We start from the raw sequence: 18,172 nt of genomic DNA on the forward strand, positions 1-18,172 counted from the left end.
AATGTGAACATTCACACAACTGACCTATGAAGTTCATAACAATAATATTCATCATAAATATATTGTCTATCTTCGAAGTTCCTCAAAACCCACGTTTTGATTTTTCGAAAAAACAGCAATTAATGCAACTTGCATACATAAATTCTCAAGGATTTTATCTAATGAAAAAAATTCATGCAAATAAAATATCATCATATTTTGCACAATATATGTCACGGCTGCATATATATATAAAAAAAAACTATTTTCCTTCGTATCGTCATTATTTGTCTTTAAAACGAAGGTTTATTTCAAAAATATTGTGAAAGCTCACATCTCATACATATGATAAAGTTTTGTATTTACATGAAAGCTCATAAGCAAAATTTTATCACTGGACACAAGTTCATCATACATATTTTCCTTCGTCATCGTTATTTGTCTTTAAAACGAAGGATTATTCCGATTTCATGAAAATTCCTTTTGATGAAAACCTTGGTACACATGAAAGCTCATACAGTTTTATCACTGGACCTAGGTTCATATAAAAAAAATCTCTCCTAAATCAGGGATTATAGTTAGTTTCAAAACTAACGATCGAACGAACATACGTTTTCAAAAACGAGGGTTTTTCATAAAACTCACACTAATAACACACATGTATATAACTTCATCATGATCAAACATGAACAACTCATGAAGGTCACAATCAGCAAACATCAAAAAAAAAAAAAAACGCACCTGGTCGGGGCCGGAAATGGCGCGCAACGGCACGGCGGCGGCAGGTGGTGGTCGGCCGGCGGAATTTCTCCTGCTGGCGTGAAGTGAGAGATGATGGAGAGCTGGTCGTGGAAAAAAAAGGATTAATCCCTTTTATATCAATTTTATTTCCAAAACCTAATTTTCTAAGGATTTCCTTATTGGGCCCGACCCGCGAATCCTAACCGACCACGGACTCGTCGTCCAAACCAGCGGTTCAACACCAATTTATGCTCATCAAACGACGCTCCAATCATGACATTGAAGCCTTCATCAAGTCGTGGTTTGCTCATGCTCTCTAAATCCGGTAACGTCTCAACTTACGACTAAGTTCAATTACTGGTATTATTATTTATGGCCGGAAAATCACCATTTAATGCTGACTGAGGAACACAGCTTTCCTCAGTAAGCAGGGGACTTAATGTAGATGGTGGATTTTCGACAAAGGCTAAAATCGTAAACTCATAATTATACGAAGCTCTGATTCAGCAATCAGACGTGAGTATCGAGACACGGGTCTCTCATCGAATTCTCAACGGAGAGTACTTTCTCTCAGAGTACATGTAGATATGTAGTCTCACGACTGGACAACATATCTCATGAATACTGAATACTTTCAGTGATTATTTCTATATAGTATCACGAGATGGACGGCTCCTAGACAGCTTGCTCTGCTAGTATAGAGCGATAACGTCTTCAGGAAAAACAAAGTTTACCCTGACTATATAAAGGATATGACTTACCGACAAGCTCATATCGGGATAATTAATGCTCCTAGACAGCTTGCTCTGCTAGTATAGAGCCACAAAGTTAATTATTCCTAATTAAATTGCTCGTGACATTCACTACTGTCCCAGAATAATAATTGCTCCTATTCCATGGTCGAATCCACGACTGGTCCCATGGAATGGCAATAACAATTGCTCCTATTCCATGGTCGAATCCACGACTGGTCCCATGGAATGGCAATAAACAATTGTTCTGATTCTATGATCGAATCCACGCTTGATCTCATAGAATAACAATAACTATATTATCTCATTACTCTGATATCATGATCGAATCCACAACTGGTCTCATAAATGGTAATAGATAAATCTTAATTATTCTGATTCTATGGTCGAATCTACGATCCCATGGAATGGTAATGCTCACTTTATTATTCTGAATTCGTAGTCGAATCCTCAGCTGATCTTATGAATTAATAATAAACATCTTATTGCTCAGTTTTGTGAATTATTCTTCACCGAATTCCACAATTAGTAATAAATAATCAACAACCGGGCGTCTGAGCTACCTCTAAGTAAGCCCCGATTCAAATGGTGAAGGTGTATTCAACGACGATACACTAACAGTCACCGCACGAACGAGTATTTCAAAAATACAACGAAACGATGTACCTATGCAAAATAGAGAAGAAAATAATAAATAATTAAAAATATTGACCAGGGTGCTTGGAGGACGGACACACGACCGACCGACCGTTGGTAGGTTTCTAAAAGGTCATACAAATTATAACCGCAAGTGCACGGTGTCGAGGTGTAGAACAATGCAAATACGGGTCGATCCACAGAGACAAGGTGTGTGTGAGTTGAAGTTTCCTAGATAGTTCTGAGCTAGTGACAGTGAAGCAAAGGGACAAAGGCAATGAGCCTAAGGCAGTGAAGTAAAGAGCCAAAGAAACAAAGTAAAACAGTTGCAGTGAGGCAGTGAGGGAAAGAAACAGTGACTTTAGGCTTAATCACTAAGGCTTTTGATTCCACCTCTAACCTATGCTAAGTCAATTTTTAATGCTAACTCATGTTCTTGCCCCTTGTTTAGATATTAGTGAGATTCTAGCCTCAGCTAACTATCTAGATAGCAGTGGAGGTTCGAGCCTGCTGCTTATCAAAGAGGTGGTTTTAAGAGAAGGATTTAGGGTCACTAAGTTAAGTCTAGTCCTTGTAGTAATTGGGGCTCTCACACTACAACTACCCGCAGATAAGCCACTTAAATGATTAAACCTTCCTAAAGGATAATCTAATTACAGCTAAAATGTTCTTCCATAGCACTAACTGTCTGATTAGAGCACAACTAGTCTAAGGTTTGAACAATAAACATTAATCATGAGCTGCAACACCATCAATCACAGGGTTATCCTAACTACAATGTATGCTTGACATACAATGTGAGAGCAATGTGATGAAATGCTTAAATTATAACTGTCCTACACAGTTTCAGAACACAAGAACATTGTCTACACATTAACCAACTAGCATGAGCATGGAAGCTTCATCTCAACCTTAGAAAGTGATAAATTAAAACATGATGAATATGTGAAAATAAAACTGAATTTGAAAGTGAAGCAAAAACAGAACATGAACAATTGAGGAACTGGCTAGTCCAGTCCTCTTGGTGGTGCACTGGCTAGTCCAGGCATGCCCAAAATCAACACCCAAGTCCCCCAATTTATACATGCAAGTTTCCCCCAAAAAATACCCAAAATCAGAAAACTAGGGTTTCATGAAAAGTGAAATTAGGTCTCACCTAATCTCTGAATCCAATCAAATATCTTCACCCACTCTTCAATTTCTTCTCCTGCGTCTCCTGCTACTCCCAATTGATTTTCTAACCTAACTTATTTCATCATCCCCTAATCCTAGAGTTTCAGAGAAAAATAGGGTTTGGAAATGATGAAAAAAGTTGATAGAAGGATGGTGAACGTGTTGGTAATGATGGTTTATAGTGGTGGCGGTATGGAAGGTGCAGACGGAGTTGGTGGTGGTGGCAGAGGCAGAGCAGGTGGTGAAGGTGAGGCTGTTGCAGACGGAGTGAAAAATATGGAGGTGGAGTCGATGAAATTAGGGATAGGGGTGTGTTTGGTTTTGGGTTATAAACCTAGATGCTAGGGTGTTGAGTGGGTTTAGCAATTGTTGATGAACAGCGAGGATGAGACGTTGGATGCGAAGATGATGGATCGATCTAACGGCGAGATGGAAGGAAGCGGGAAGCGACCGTTGGATGCCCGATACAACGAAACTGACGGCTCAAGATGGAGTTAGGTACTGTAGTGTTTTACAGGAGCTTCAGACTTCGATGCACGACGATGAAGCGACCGTAGGATGCTGAGATGATCCAATCTGACGGCTAGAAAGGGAAACGGGTATGGATATATGAATTGGATTTGGGTGAGGGTTTTGGGCCTTGGGTATGCCAAGCCCATATCTTCTTTAAGAATAATTCTTCCTCTTCAAGCCCACTTCTAGTTTATCCGGCTCTTGAAAACATAATTCTTCGCTGCCTTCCTGCGGGAGTCTTGACCGTTTGTTTGCTCTTTTCGCTCAACAATTCATCCAAGCTTTATTTAGTACCTAAAAATACAAAATTAATTAATAAAAATATTTATTCTTGAAAACAATGAAAATACAGAATATGGGATAAAATGTAGAATTAATGCACAAAAGATGAGTTAAATGCCAAGAAAAATATATAGAAATATGCACTTTTTAGCACTCATCAAATACCCCCAAACCTGAATTTTACTTGTCCTCAAGTAAAACAAAACTAAGGAAATCCTACCTATACCACTGTCGCTGGTCTCTCGAATGCATTTAGCGTATGCACTAAGCCTTTTAAACCACTAAGTGTCCCTAGTGGACGAGTGAAGTCTCGTGAAGGTTTGCTTAGAACGTACCTACAAAGTTCTAGGATAAAGTATAAGCTCATATTCCATGAAATGTGACATGTGCAAGACAGTAGAAGCTCACAGCAAAATGGAGATGTCAATCTAGCTATCAAAGGCACAATCCTAGCACTGATAACAACTAAAGACACGTGATAAGAGTGTAAAGTGTATCTACACATGCGTAAAGAAAGATCGGATGTTATGACTACTAATCACCAAGAGATAGTTTCTCAGGCTAAGAACCGAGGTCGAAATCTAGCTAGCTGTCCGTACTTTACGAGAATTGTGAATGAGTTGGAGGTATTTCACAATTACTCGCGTTGTACATCAATGGCATACACCCTTCCTTGCTTATTACAATGAAACAACAAAATGACTCTTTACATGACTCTTATTTACATTGACTACTCTCTTTTATTTTTGGAAAAAGAGAGGATGGAATTGAAAATACTTGATTTTTTTTTTCTGATATTTTTTTCTGAATATATACATCGTTTTTTTTTTTTTTCTCTTTTTTTTTTCTTTTTGTTTTTTTAAAACATGCTAACGTTTTTGATACATAACAAAAAAAAACAAAAAATTACATGACACTTTGCAAGAGGTAGCCCTTTTTGATGCACCCAGTTAAATTCGATGGTTGTCTTTCTTAATGTAACCTCCACCTTCTATCCCAACCAACCAAAGAACAAGCTAGTCAAGTTTCGTTCAGTATTCTAAAGTGATTGGAAACTAAAACTTCCGATATAACACCTCAAGGATGAGGCTATACATGTATTGGTAGATCGTGCGCGTGCAAGTTTCTTATCACTATGTGAATTGTGCTAGAATCATGGTGCCTAAATATCTAGACTAAGACTCCTAATAATTACATATTTGCACAAGAGTCAACATTTCATGGTAAATGAGCTCCAATTTTATGTTTTTTTTTATCATTTTTTAATTTATTTTTATTTTTATTTTTATTTTTATTTTTTTTTGGAAATTTTAAAAAAAATTTCAAAAAGAAGGAGTTCTTGTTTTCAATTATGGCATATTATCAAAATATCTACTTTTCACCCCCAAACCTAAACTAAACATTGTCCTCAATGTTTCAAAATATGAACAAAATTATAATACAACATATGAAGAGGATCATGTTGAGTAGAGAAAAAGGAAAGAGAATACCCGATTTCGGCGAAAGCAAGATTAGAACTCCGTTATTCAAGGCAAGAATCCAACATATGTCAGCCGAGATCATATTGGATTAGCAAAATATATACAAAAGGAACAAAAGGATTTTTAAAATTTTTATCTACTGGATTATGTACAAAAAATTCACCATACACCAATAATCTAAAGAGTTGAGGATCAACCCAAAAGACGAAGTGTAGAGGTTTCAATAGCTTCACACAAATACAACAGGAAAGAAACGCAAGTGAAACTGTGAAACAAAATGAGCTACCCCCAAACCTGGATTTTTCAACGGACAAAATTTTGGATACAAAATCTCGCAGTTTTTGGGGTTCATCATGCACAAGGTCTAACTCAAAGTGAACTTTGGTAGGGACGGGCAAACATGCATATCCTAACTTTGGCTCCTCGAAAGTATTGTATTTAGATGCAAAATAGTTCAAGAGGACTTGAGAGGCACACAGCTCCAGGCCTAGATTAGGTATTCTCATGAAAATTGGTTTGACAATATTGTTACAAACTAAATCTAGGTAGGATGCAAGGCTATCAGATTGTGACTTAGGCAAGAAAGTGACATCTAAGTGTCTCACATGCATGAGATCAACATTATCAATATTATCAGTCACATCAGCATTATCTAAGTCACACTCAAGATGTGTAGCATGCTCATCATCACAAAAAATTTGCACAAGTCCTAATTCAGAATCATGGTTATCCGATATATTCAAATTATCATCAACAGAAGCAATATATTGTGGCTTAAGTATGGAATTAGACACATCAACTATGTTTTCATGCATAGGATCATTAGTGTCAACAGAAGATTTACCTAAGTCATGCTCTTCACAGGATAATTGCACAATATCTAAATCAGTATCAACATCACATGCATATGGAATACTAGAAGAAATATCATTCATGAAGGTCGGGGAAGAAAAGCCTAATGTATTTGAAACCAAAGGTTCCACAACATTTTCAGCATAGACATGTTCTTCTAACATAACATTATCATCATCATCATCATAGTAATATGCATACTTGTCCCTATTAGCAGTTGTGGTGTTATTAGTCAACTCATGTTCCTAGATTAGGTTCATATTCAATATCATACACATGAGAAGGACTAGACATGCTATTTCCAAAGTTCAATTCATTACCACCTATATCATGTGACAGTGTCTCAGTTTCCCTAATGGATTCCCATTGACGGGTTTTCTCTGCAATCTCAGCTAAAAATTTCCATGCATCATCCACAGTTTTATCAAGAAATTCACCATTACACATACACTCAACCATGGCTCGAGATTTAAAGTCCAGTCCCTCATAGAGGATAGCGACAATTCTCCACTTCTCAAATCCATGGTGTGGACATTCGCTCAACAAATCATTAAAACCGTTCAAAATAGTCAAAAACAGTTTCCTCATCCAATTGGACAAAACAATGATACTTTGACGAATAGCGATGGTCCTATGATGTGGAAAGATTTTTTGAAAAATAGATTTGTGAGTTGGTCCCAAGTGTTGATTGATTGTGGTCTCAAACCGTAAAACCATGTTTTGGCCCTTTCCTTTAGAGAAAATGTAAACAAACGCAATTTCAGAGAGTCTTCGGACATATATTCAGGTTGCATAGTCCGACAAATTTGTTCAAACTCTCTTACATGAGTATAGGGGTTCTCAGTATCGAACCCTCGAAATATAGGAAGTATTGTATCATGCTTGCATTTATTTTAAAGGGTTATTGGTTTGAGGTAAGACAATACATGATAATGGAATTTTTATTGTGGGATACATGTATTCATGGAGAGCACGAGGTTGGCCCATATTGAAAAGACACAAAGCCCACTATTTGGTTTTAATGGGTTTCAAAAGTTGGTTTTTTATGGAGAAAATTTTGGTTTTGATGGGAATGAAAAACATTTGGTTTTTGATGGGAACATTTGGTTTTTATGGGTTTTGAAAAGAAAATTTTGGTTTTTAAAGAGGGAGAAAAAATTTTGGTTTTGAAATAGGAGCAAATTTTTTTTTTAGTTAAGTTTGGTTCACAAAAAGAGCAAGCCCAAATCCAAAAAGTTAAGTTTAGAGCAAGCCCACTATTAAGAAACTACAAGCCTAACAAACAACAAATTACAAGCCCAAATCAAAGAAAGAAATAAAAAAAAAAAACTAATTATACAAAAAAAAAAAAAAAAAAAAAAAAAAACAAAATTATTACAATCCCAAATAAAAATAAAATAAAATTAAAATAATTAGTACATGCCCAAAAAGATAATACAATCACAAGCCCAAAAGAGAATAACAATACAAACCAAAAAAATTACAAGCCCAAAAAATTTGGGTTTGGGTTTAGGCTTACCTTTTTGGAGGGAAGCCCAGTTGGGCTTTTATCCCTTTTCTAAGTTGCACAGCCCAGTTGGGCTTTGGATCTTCCTAAACTTGTTGGAGAGGCCCAGTTGGGCTTTGACTCTCAGCAACAAGCTCAGACCAGCACCTCAACAATAGCAGAAGGAAAACAACAGCAGCACCAGAGGCTGGCTTGTAGCAATGGCCCAAGCACCAGCAGCCAGCAGGAAGATAGCAAGTAGCAGCAGAAGGGAAGAGAAGAAGAAAAGCAGAACAGCTGCAGCAACAACAAAGCGAGCACCAGGCAGCAAGCACAACAGCAGGAGCCACAACAGCTCAGGTTGGCAGCACACCAAGGGTTAAGCACAGGTAAAGCAGCAACAGGTCCTTGGCAAGCAACAGGTCAGTTGGAGAAGGCACCTGTTACTCAACAGAGTTATCAGTTAAGAGCAAGCTACAAAGAACAGGAAAATTACACTAGATGCTACACTAAATGCTCATGCAGGAATCAATGCAAAGATGAATATGCAAGTTATGATGCATAAATGTAAGCAAGAAAACAACTTCAACACAGCACCAGTCCCCGGCAGCGGCGCCAAAAACTTGGTAGGCTTCTAAAAGGTCCTACAAATTATAACCGCAAGTGCACGGTGTCGAGGTGTAGAACAATGCAAATACGGGTCGATCCACAGAGACAAGGTGTGTGTGAGTTGAAGTTTCCTAGATAGTTCTGAGCTAGTGACAGTGAAGCAAAGGGACAAAGGCAATGAGCCTAAGGCAGTGAAGTAAAGAGCCAAAGAAACAAAGTAAAACAGTTGCAGTGAGGCAGTGAGGGAAAGAAACAGTGACTTTAGGCTTAATCACTAAGGCTTTTGATTCCACCTCTAACCTATGCTAAGTCAATTTTAATGCTAACTCATGTTCTTCCCCTTGTTTAGATATTAGTGAGATTCTAGCCTCAGCTAACTATCTAGATAGCAGTGGAGGTTCGAGCCTGCTGCTTATCAAAGAGGTGGTTTTAAGAGAAGGATTTAGGGTCACTAAGTTAAGTCTAGTCCTTGTAGTAATTGGGGCTCTCACACTACAACTACCCGCAGATAAGCCACTTAGATGATTAAACCTTCCTAAAGGATAATCTAATTACAGCTAAAATGTTCTTCCATACACTAACTGTCTGATTAGAGCACAACTAGTCTAAGGTTTGAACAATAAACATTAATCATGAGCTGCAGCACCATCAATCACAGGGTTATCCTAACTACAATGTATGCTTGACATACAATGTGAGAGCAATGTGATGAAATGCTTAAATTATAACTGTCCTACACAGTTTCAGAACACAAGAACATTGTCTACACATTAACCAACTAGCATGAGCATGGAAGCTTCATCTCAACCTTAGCAAGTGATAAATTAAAACATGATGAATATGTGAAAATAAAACTGAATTTGAAAGTGAAGCAAAAACAGAACATGAACAATTGAGGAACTGGCTAGTCCAGTCCTCTTGGTGGTGCACTGGCTAGTCCAGGCATGCCCAAAATCAACACCCAAGTCCCCCAATTTATACATGCAAGTTTCCCCCAAAAAATACCCAAAATCAGAAAACTATGGTTTCATGAAAAGTGAAATTAGGTCTCACCTAATCTCTGAATCCAATCAAATATCTTCACCCACTCTTCAATTTCTTCTCCTGCGTCTCCTGCTACTCCCAATTGATTTTCTAACCTAACTTATTTCATCATCCCCTAATCCTAGGGTTTCAGAGAAAAATAGGGTTTGGAAATGATGAAAAAAGTTGATAGAAGGATGTGAACGTGTTGGTAATGATGGTTTATAGTGGTGGCGGTATGGAAGGTGCAGACGGAGTTGGTGGTGGTGGCGGCAGAGGCAGAGCAGGTGGTGAAGGTGAGGCTGTTGCAGACGGAGTGAAGAAGATGGAGGTGGAGTCGATGGAATTAGGGATAGGGGTGTGTTTGGTTTTGGGTTATAAACCTAGATGCTAGGGTGTTGAGTGGGTTTAGCAATTGTTGATGAACAGCGAGGATGAGACGTTGGATGCGAAGATGATGGATCGATCTAACGGCGAGATGGAAGGAAGCGGGAAGCGACCGTTGGATGCCTGATACAACGAAACTGACGGCTCAAGATGGAGTTAGGTGCTGTAGTGTTTGACAGGAGCTTCAGACTTCGATGCACGACGATGAAGCGACCGTAGGATGCTGAGATGATCCAATCTGACGGCTAGAAATGGAAACGGGTATGGATATAGGAATTGGATTTGGGTGAGGGTTTTGGGCCTTGGGTATGCCAAGCCCATATCTTCTTTAAGAATAATTCTTCCTCTTCAAGCCCACTTCTAGTTTATCCGGCTCTTGAAAACATAATTCTTCGCTGCCTTCCTGCGGGAGTCTTGACCGTTTCTTTGCTCTTTTCGCTCAACAATTCATCCAAGCTTTATTTAGTACCTAAAAATACAAAATTAATTAATAAAAATATTTATTCTTGAAAACAATGAAAATACAGAATATGGGATAAAATGTAGAATTAATGCACAAAAGATGAGTTAAATGCCAAGAAAAATATATAGAAATATGCACTTTTTAGCACTCATCAACCGTGTCGTGGTCAATCCCACGCCAGTTTTATATTTTTAATGCATTTTTATTATTTTCCATGATTTGATGAAAATTCTCTCATTTTATCAAATCTCCTTCGTCTCGAGGAAACTCCTCGGTTTCATGGTACTTCCATAAATCCATAAAAAATAATATAAAAATAAGGAAAGGAGTGTGGGGCGTGACCATTGGCCAACTGGCCATGCCTTGGTCCCAACCGGACCCACACCCCACGGTTCCTTATTATATTATTATTATTTCTCTAATTTCATGAAAAACTCCTTGATTTCATGGTATTTTGCACAAATCATCATATAATAATAAATAAAATAAAATTATGAAAAACTTGTGGGACCGTGCCACTAGCCGGCCGGCCATGCCCTAGCCGGTCCCACATGCCCTTTGTTTTATTATTTTATTATTATTTATCCTATTTTTCCTTGAATTCATCAAATTCCTTGATTTTATGGTGTTTCTCTCAAATTAGGAAAAATTCCCTCAAATCATCAAAAATACCTAAAAATATTAAAAATTAGGGAAACTTGTGGGACCGGGCCCTAGCCGGCCGGCCGCGGCTCCACGGTCACACACTCCCTTGTTTTTATTATTTTAATATTTTTTTCTTCCCTGAACTCATGAAAACTCCTTCAATTCATGGAAACTCCCTAAATTCATCAAATTTCTCAAAATTCATGAATTTTTCATAAAATCATCAAAATATTATAAAATTAAGAAAAAGACACCACGGGACCGTGGTCACGACCGTCCGACCATGCCTTGACCACGGAGGTCCCACGCCTCCTCATTGCTTATTTTATAATTATATTTCATCATCTCATGGTGTTTTCCTCAGTTTCGTCGAAACCCTAATTTTGGCATATTTTCTCGAATGGATGCTCAATTGCACGCCAGAAAATATAAAAATTCTCAGGACTGAGACGCGGACGCCTTGGGGACACAAGCATGCTATCTTGACCGACCAAGTTTGGCTCTTTGTCTCACGGAAGCCGGTCCCATCAATTTTCACAGTTTTGACCTAATTTGCACAATTGCTCGTATTAGGTCCAAAACTCTTCCAAACACTTTGGATTTTCATGAAGTGATCGTCAGGCAGTCACGTGACAACCCAGGGCCGGTTTCATGACTCCATGGTTGGATTTTCATGACTCCTGCCAATAATCCATCAGATGAGCATCACATGCTCAGACGATCAAATATTCAACAATTCATCACATGAGAAACACTTGCTTAGATGATAAATATTTGCTCAAACCAAGGGATATTGGTTCAACAATCAATATTCAACGATCCATCGAATGAGCAATACTTGCTCACTTCATCGTAAGAACTATACCTATGTCTCATGACATGTTCAACTCATGAGTTTCAGAACATCATGTACAACTCAGTAACTACATGGACTCATCGTCCCATCAAACCACGAAGTCATCAATTGACTAACAAACCACGAGACGTCAATCGTGTCACTTGAGGGGATATCACTTAGGGTTTTGGTCTGGCGGTCTACGGCACATGTGTTCAAACACACGATGGAATGTGAGCAAGTCGTGCAATCAGTTAAAGGAATTCACGAGGTAGTGGGTGGAAAATCGACCAAGTCTCCACACGTTGAGCAATTGGTTTCAAACACGATCTCCACTTCCCCACTCCTTGATTCCATCAACTGTCACACTTCATGGAATCATGGTGTCTACAATTCCAGCAATATAAATAAGTCTCTGAATAATGATTGAATGATCGACATCATCAGTATCATCAATCTCACGTCAAACTGACAACACGAGATCATCAACTCATCAATTGAGCAACTACTCTCAATTGAGCAATTTCAATCACTCAGAGCTTATCGTATTCAGAATTCACACACCCACAATCTTTAATTACCATTGATTCCACATATTTTTCAGCTTCCCTCCTACAGATCAACCCATCCTCTCTTGTGACCGAATTTACTCTCGAACGGTCATTGTCTTGATTTAGGCCGGATTACTACAGATTGATCTCTCGAATTTAAAGCACCCCCTTTGCAGCGGTGCATCTGTGTGAGGTTTAACATTTCGCTCGGTTCGAGGAGTCTCCTCTGTACGGTTGTCTCCTCAATTCCTTAAAAACCAGCAAATCGTTTTTCCCCATCTACAGATTGGCGACAACAGTGGGAGATAATTCTCTCGGTTGCGATCTAACAATCTCACAAGATGTTTGATCTCAGGTCGGGTTCAGTTACGAATCCTAACACAAACCGTGCTAGCACTAGCAACAACAACAACCAGAATATCTCGGAGACAATTCCGACCTCCAACATTGATGGTGGTGACATTACTCTTCCTCACGACGAAGATCATCCACTGTCTGGACGACACCCTGAAGAAATCAGAGGAGATCCACCACCTACCGTTGCTGATCTTATCAAAGTGCATGAGACTCTTGCAAAAAATCAGACTGACATGGCTGCTACACAAGGGAACTGTGTAATTATCTCAAAACTCTTACTAATAAGATGTCTGAAAAGACTCAAGAGAAGGGAAAGGAGAAGGAGAAATCCTCAGACGACGATCCTGAAGTAATTCCAATCCATACAGTAGAAGACAATGAAGTCCACAAAACTGCTGCAGACAACTCATCAGCAAAGGGATCATCGAATTTCATCACTCGCGAGGATCTGGAGCACCTTCTGGAGAACCGTGGAAAAGACAAAACATCGCATGTCCATCGTCATCAATCTCCTTATCCTTCCGCTACGCAGAGGATTCCACTCCCCAAAGGTTACGTTTCTCCAACCTTCACCTTATATGATGGAACTGGCAATGCTAGGGAACATGTCTCTCGTTTTCTCGAATCCCTGGGAGAACATGAACATAATCACATCGTTCATCTCAAGGAATTCTCGAAATCTCTGAAAGGCAGAGCATACACATGGTATAACAACATTGCACCAGGGACTATCAATAATTGGGGAGAAATGGTCAATGCATTCTACAGGAAATACTTCTTATTGTCAGAATAGGTCACCCTCTCCGACCTTGGAAGGATGTTTCAGAGGGTCAGTGAAAATCCCAATGATTATGTGAAAAGGTTCAGAGTCCAAGCCCTAGATTGGCATGACCCAAACGTCACGGAGCAACAACTGGTGGACTTGTGCATCAATGGCATGCTCCCGGTCTACAGGGCCTTGCTAGAAAACCTTCGATTCCAGACTTTCTCAGAGCTTCACGAAGCCGCGAAGAGGTCGGCAACCATTCACCCGCTCTTTTGGAAAGAGAAAAGTCTATAAAGAGTGAGGATTCAAAAGATACTCGAGGAAGCAGGCGTTTGATCAACAAGAAGTAAAACCTTCAACCTTCAGCAAATGCTGTCGCGGAAGGGAGTAAGCAAAAATCAGAACCACAACACAAGCAGACTTCCTCCACCCCTTCAAAGGCATACAAGAAGGAGAATTCAAAAATCCCTCCTCAGCATACGGAAGATCCAGAAGCACCTGATTTTCCCTGTTCAATGGAAGAAGTTAATGAACTACTCGATGCCTGGATTCAAGATGGTGCAATCAAATTACCTTATGTCAAGAAGGAACCAACTGAAGAGGCCATGGAAAATCCTCGGTATTGCTGTTTCCATAGATACGTCAGCCATCCCACAAGTGATTGCAAAATTTTGAAGCGCATATTCAAGGAAAAGGTCGAATCAGGAGGGCTCAACTTGGGGACTGAGGGAGTGCACAAAAACCCCCTCCCATTCAGAACTTTTACCATCTCTGAACCTCCTGTCAAAGAATCGGTTCAATCTCTGATCGAACATGTATGCGAGTTGTTGTATCTTTCGAAAGCTCAAAGGAATGACATGTTTGATGCACTGAACCACGTCGTGTCCGAAAAACGTCTGCTGATCCAAGAAACCACCACTGAATCTTCAGCCACCGACAAAGAAATGTATGACTGGGGACTGCTCACCACAGTGCACATTAAAGTAAATGAGTTCAAAAGGGCGTTCGTCGATGTTGGTACCGCTGTCAACATCATCCCTTTGAAAACTCTCAGAGCTGCCGGTATTACTCGACATGAAGCCACCCACGCTCCCATAGCAATTAGAGACCACGAAGGAATCTCCAGAGACGCATACAGATTCATCACTCTCAAAGTTACGGAAAGATTGATCTACACTGAGGTCAAGTTTTTCATAATCCGGGAAGACCCTGGGTACGACATGGTCCTTGGAAGAACTTGGATTCATGCCGGAATGATAACGATGCCTTCAACACATCATGTCATCGACAAGGATTCCGAGTCGGAAGACGAAGCAGAGGACACACCACTATTTGAGCATCTGGAAGAAGTAAAAACTCTGATGGGGCTTACGCAGGAACTTGGAGAAAATCCGCACACCTTTGTTAGAAGGTTTCGAGCTCAGGAAAGTCTTATTCCTCCTCTTGCTCCAATATTACCAATATTCAAATACGCTACTATGGTCCAGGGACTTCTCCCCATGAACAATTTAGCAGTCATCAAAAGGTACGAGCGGGTAACTTCACCTCAGCAATATTACACTCAATGGTTGGGTTCATAACTTCTTCAAATCGGTCGCTCCATCGAGAGGTTTATTGCTGAAGACTTGGCTAAGCATGATCAACACAATGCTGGATACTCTCTTCTGCGCGAGTGTCCATATGTGCCACAATCGTGAAATTTCATCAAACAGGGAATTCCGAATTAGCGGAAGATATTCAAGGAATGATCGACCAAGCCTAACAAGTTTCATGAAGGGGACCTGGTTCTCAAAGCAGTTCAGCGCGGTCTTCATTCTACAAGGAACTCCAATCGGGAAGGACCATTCATGGTCGCTGAGTCCGTGGCCGGAGGATACTACAAATTGATCAACACAGATGGCAGAACCCTACCAATAATTCACGAAAATTGGCTCAAGTCGTTTATCTGAAATTATTGGACATTTAAGGTATTGGGTGTTAGAAGCATCCATGGCGTTGGGATTTAACATTTAGGATTTTCTTTCATTTGTATTTCAATTCCTGCAAAACATTTGCAATACTTGCAATCAGTATTTGAATTCAGCAATTTATCAAAATTCAGTTCATATTTCGTAAAAGAAAATCTCTATCAAATCTATAAGAAAATCCTTAACCATCAGTCAATCCAAAACCATCTAAATATAAAAATCCAAGTACAAACCTCACATCTCTCAGAAATTCAGAAGTTCAAGAGATCAGCATGAAAAGGCTTTCGCTCATCAGCATCCTTCAATATTGGAAAGTCGCCCTCTCCTTGTTCAACTCCTCGGTCAGCTTGGCAATCTTGTCATCCTTCTCCTTCACAACATCATTGGGAAAGGGTATGTTCTTCTCACATGAATCCTTGATAGCGTTTATTTTCTTACGAAGCCATTTCACGTTGAGGCCAAGTCTTTCTGAATTCTCCAAGTTAACTTCCCAATCAAAGAGTATATCTGGAGTCACGGGATTCCTGGGTCTCGTATGCATATCACTCACGACACGCAAGATAACGCCTACTTGCATGGTTAAAGCATAAGCACGCCCAGAGTTCCTGTCAACGATCATGTGGCCAAACTTCTTCCATATCGTCTCGTACAAGTGTGCATATCCAATGGGAACGCTGAATCCACCGACCAGTTCATGATACGGCAGTGAAGTGTTAAATGGAGGATCGAAAACAACCCCTGCAGTTGGATATTCATACACTATTATACGGTTCTCAGTCACTGGAGCAGCTTCCACGACCAAAGCAACGGTTCCTTCGGTATTCTCCGCTGTTATCTCGGTTTCTTCTATCACTGAAGCAACAACCATCTGGTTTTCCATAACATCAACAACGACCTTCTCATGGCCTCGAAGTGCAGGGATGGCGGTCTCTTCATCAATAACTTCAGAAGGGTTAAAGTTGTCATCATTGGCTCAAATATCCTCAACTTCGGTATTTAGCACCTAATACGAAGATTACATGAGGTTAGAGTCACGAAGACAAATGAGATTATGAAACACAGTATACCCGCAAGGAAATATCATCAAAGTTCATCATACTACATTCAAGGCACGAGCAAATAACATGAAAGTCATGAAAACACATTTTACGATGAGTCCGTCTGAAGAAACTGAACTATGCCCTGTACTAATAGAAGAACTGGGAGAAATATACAAGGAATCTGAGGATGGTTCATATGCCATTCTCTTCGTATGGATGTCCTCTATGACATTTCAAAATTTCATTACCATCCGATGAACGAGCGAGTAGATGTGGCCAATATATCGAGTGATGCGCAATCTGAAAAAGTTCTGGAAGTCTCCTGGAAGTTTACTATTTCGCCTTTTCAGGCTCTGAACGTGCTCAAAACTTAAAAAGCTTCTTTGCTTAAACTTGGAAATTCTCCGGGCTTGAATTTTCACATGCAGATCATCAAAATCGTACTCCGGACGAAGATTCTACAGTGTTTCTACAGTCTGACGACAAAATTCGACTAAGTTTTCACATATTCACATGGGTTCTCATTCATTCATTTACAAGTCAGCACTTTTATACTTCTATGAATAACGTACAGGATATATACTTACTTGAGGAGTCTCCAAAGTGTCCAAGGGGTTTGAATTGTCCACATCAAGGACAAGTGGAACGTCACTTCCATCCGGCTCCGAATCTTGGGAATTACCTCCATTCCCATTCCCAGAGGATGATTGAGTTCCAGAATTCTCCATCTCCATCAAGACATCCTCCTGTACACGTCCTTTACAATCAATATTTTCATCTATGAAGCACCCCATTTGAACATGTGAAGAAATACATACAGTTTCACCGTCACTCAAATCAGCGATTGCTTTTTCAGTAGAAGAAAATTGAAGACCTTCAAGACTTGATGGAGTAAAATTCTGAAAAAAATTGGCTTCATGATTCTAATGTTAATAGCAACGAAAGTCACGGTGAGAAATATTGGGAACTCACCAAAGAACGAACCGGGGACTTCACGATATTAGGTAACAACTTATAACTTTTGTTCATTCCTTCTCCGCCGTGAACAACTTCTCTAATATCTGAAAAATATGCATGGATTCGAGGTCTTACGCTACGACCGTCCTGTAAAGAATTCAATAACATGATCAGAATACAGTTACCATGGTTTCATAAAAGACATGTGGATAACCTTACTTGAGAACATCCTGGAGATAATTTTCGTTTATCACCAGAAAGGTACTTCAGTCTTGGTCGACCAGAGATCATCTCAGCAGATGGAGGAATCTTCACTGGAGGCTGACTAACTGTCACGAATTCATGCAATCTCTCAAATTGTTGATGCCAGAATTCTATATAACCTGGGGTTACATATGCAAATCTATCAGAACCAGGAAACCAGTAACTACTCCCTTCCACGTGAGTGTGATCTAAACGAGACGCAAGCTGATCAACTGATGGTTTCCTTCTCCGGGTAGTTGGAACACATTGATCCATACCCATTTGTCGAGCCGCCCTATCAATGTTGTATTCTTACGGCCCACTCTCCATGCATAACGGATAACAAGTGACCAGGAGTACAGCTCAACATGAAGGATCTCTCACCATCATTCGGGTTAGCACCAGATTTCAGAGTCGTGCTCTCTCCAGTATTG

The sequence above is a fragment of the Papaver somniferum genome, chromosome 10 (assembly GCF_003573695.1).
Source record: "Papaver somniferum cultivar HN1 chromosome 10, ASM357369v1, whole genome shotgun sequence".
In the NCBI taxonomy this organism is placed as follows: Eukaryota; Viridiplantae; Streptophyta; class Magnoliopsida; order Ranunculales; family Papaveraceae; genus Papaver; species Papaver somniferum.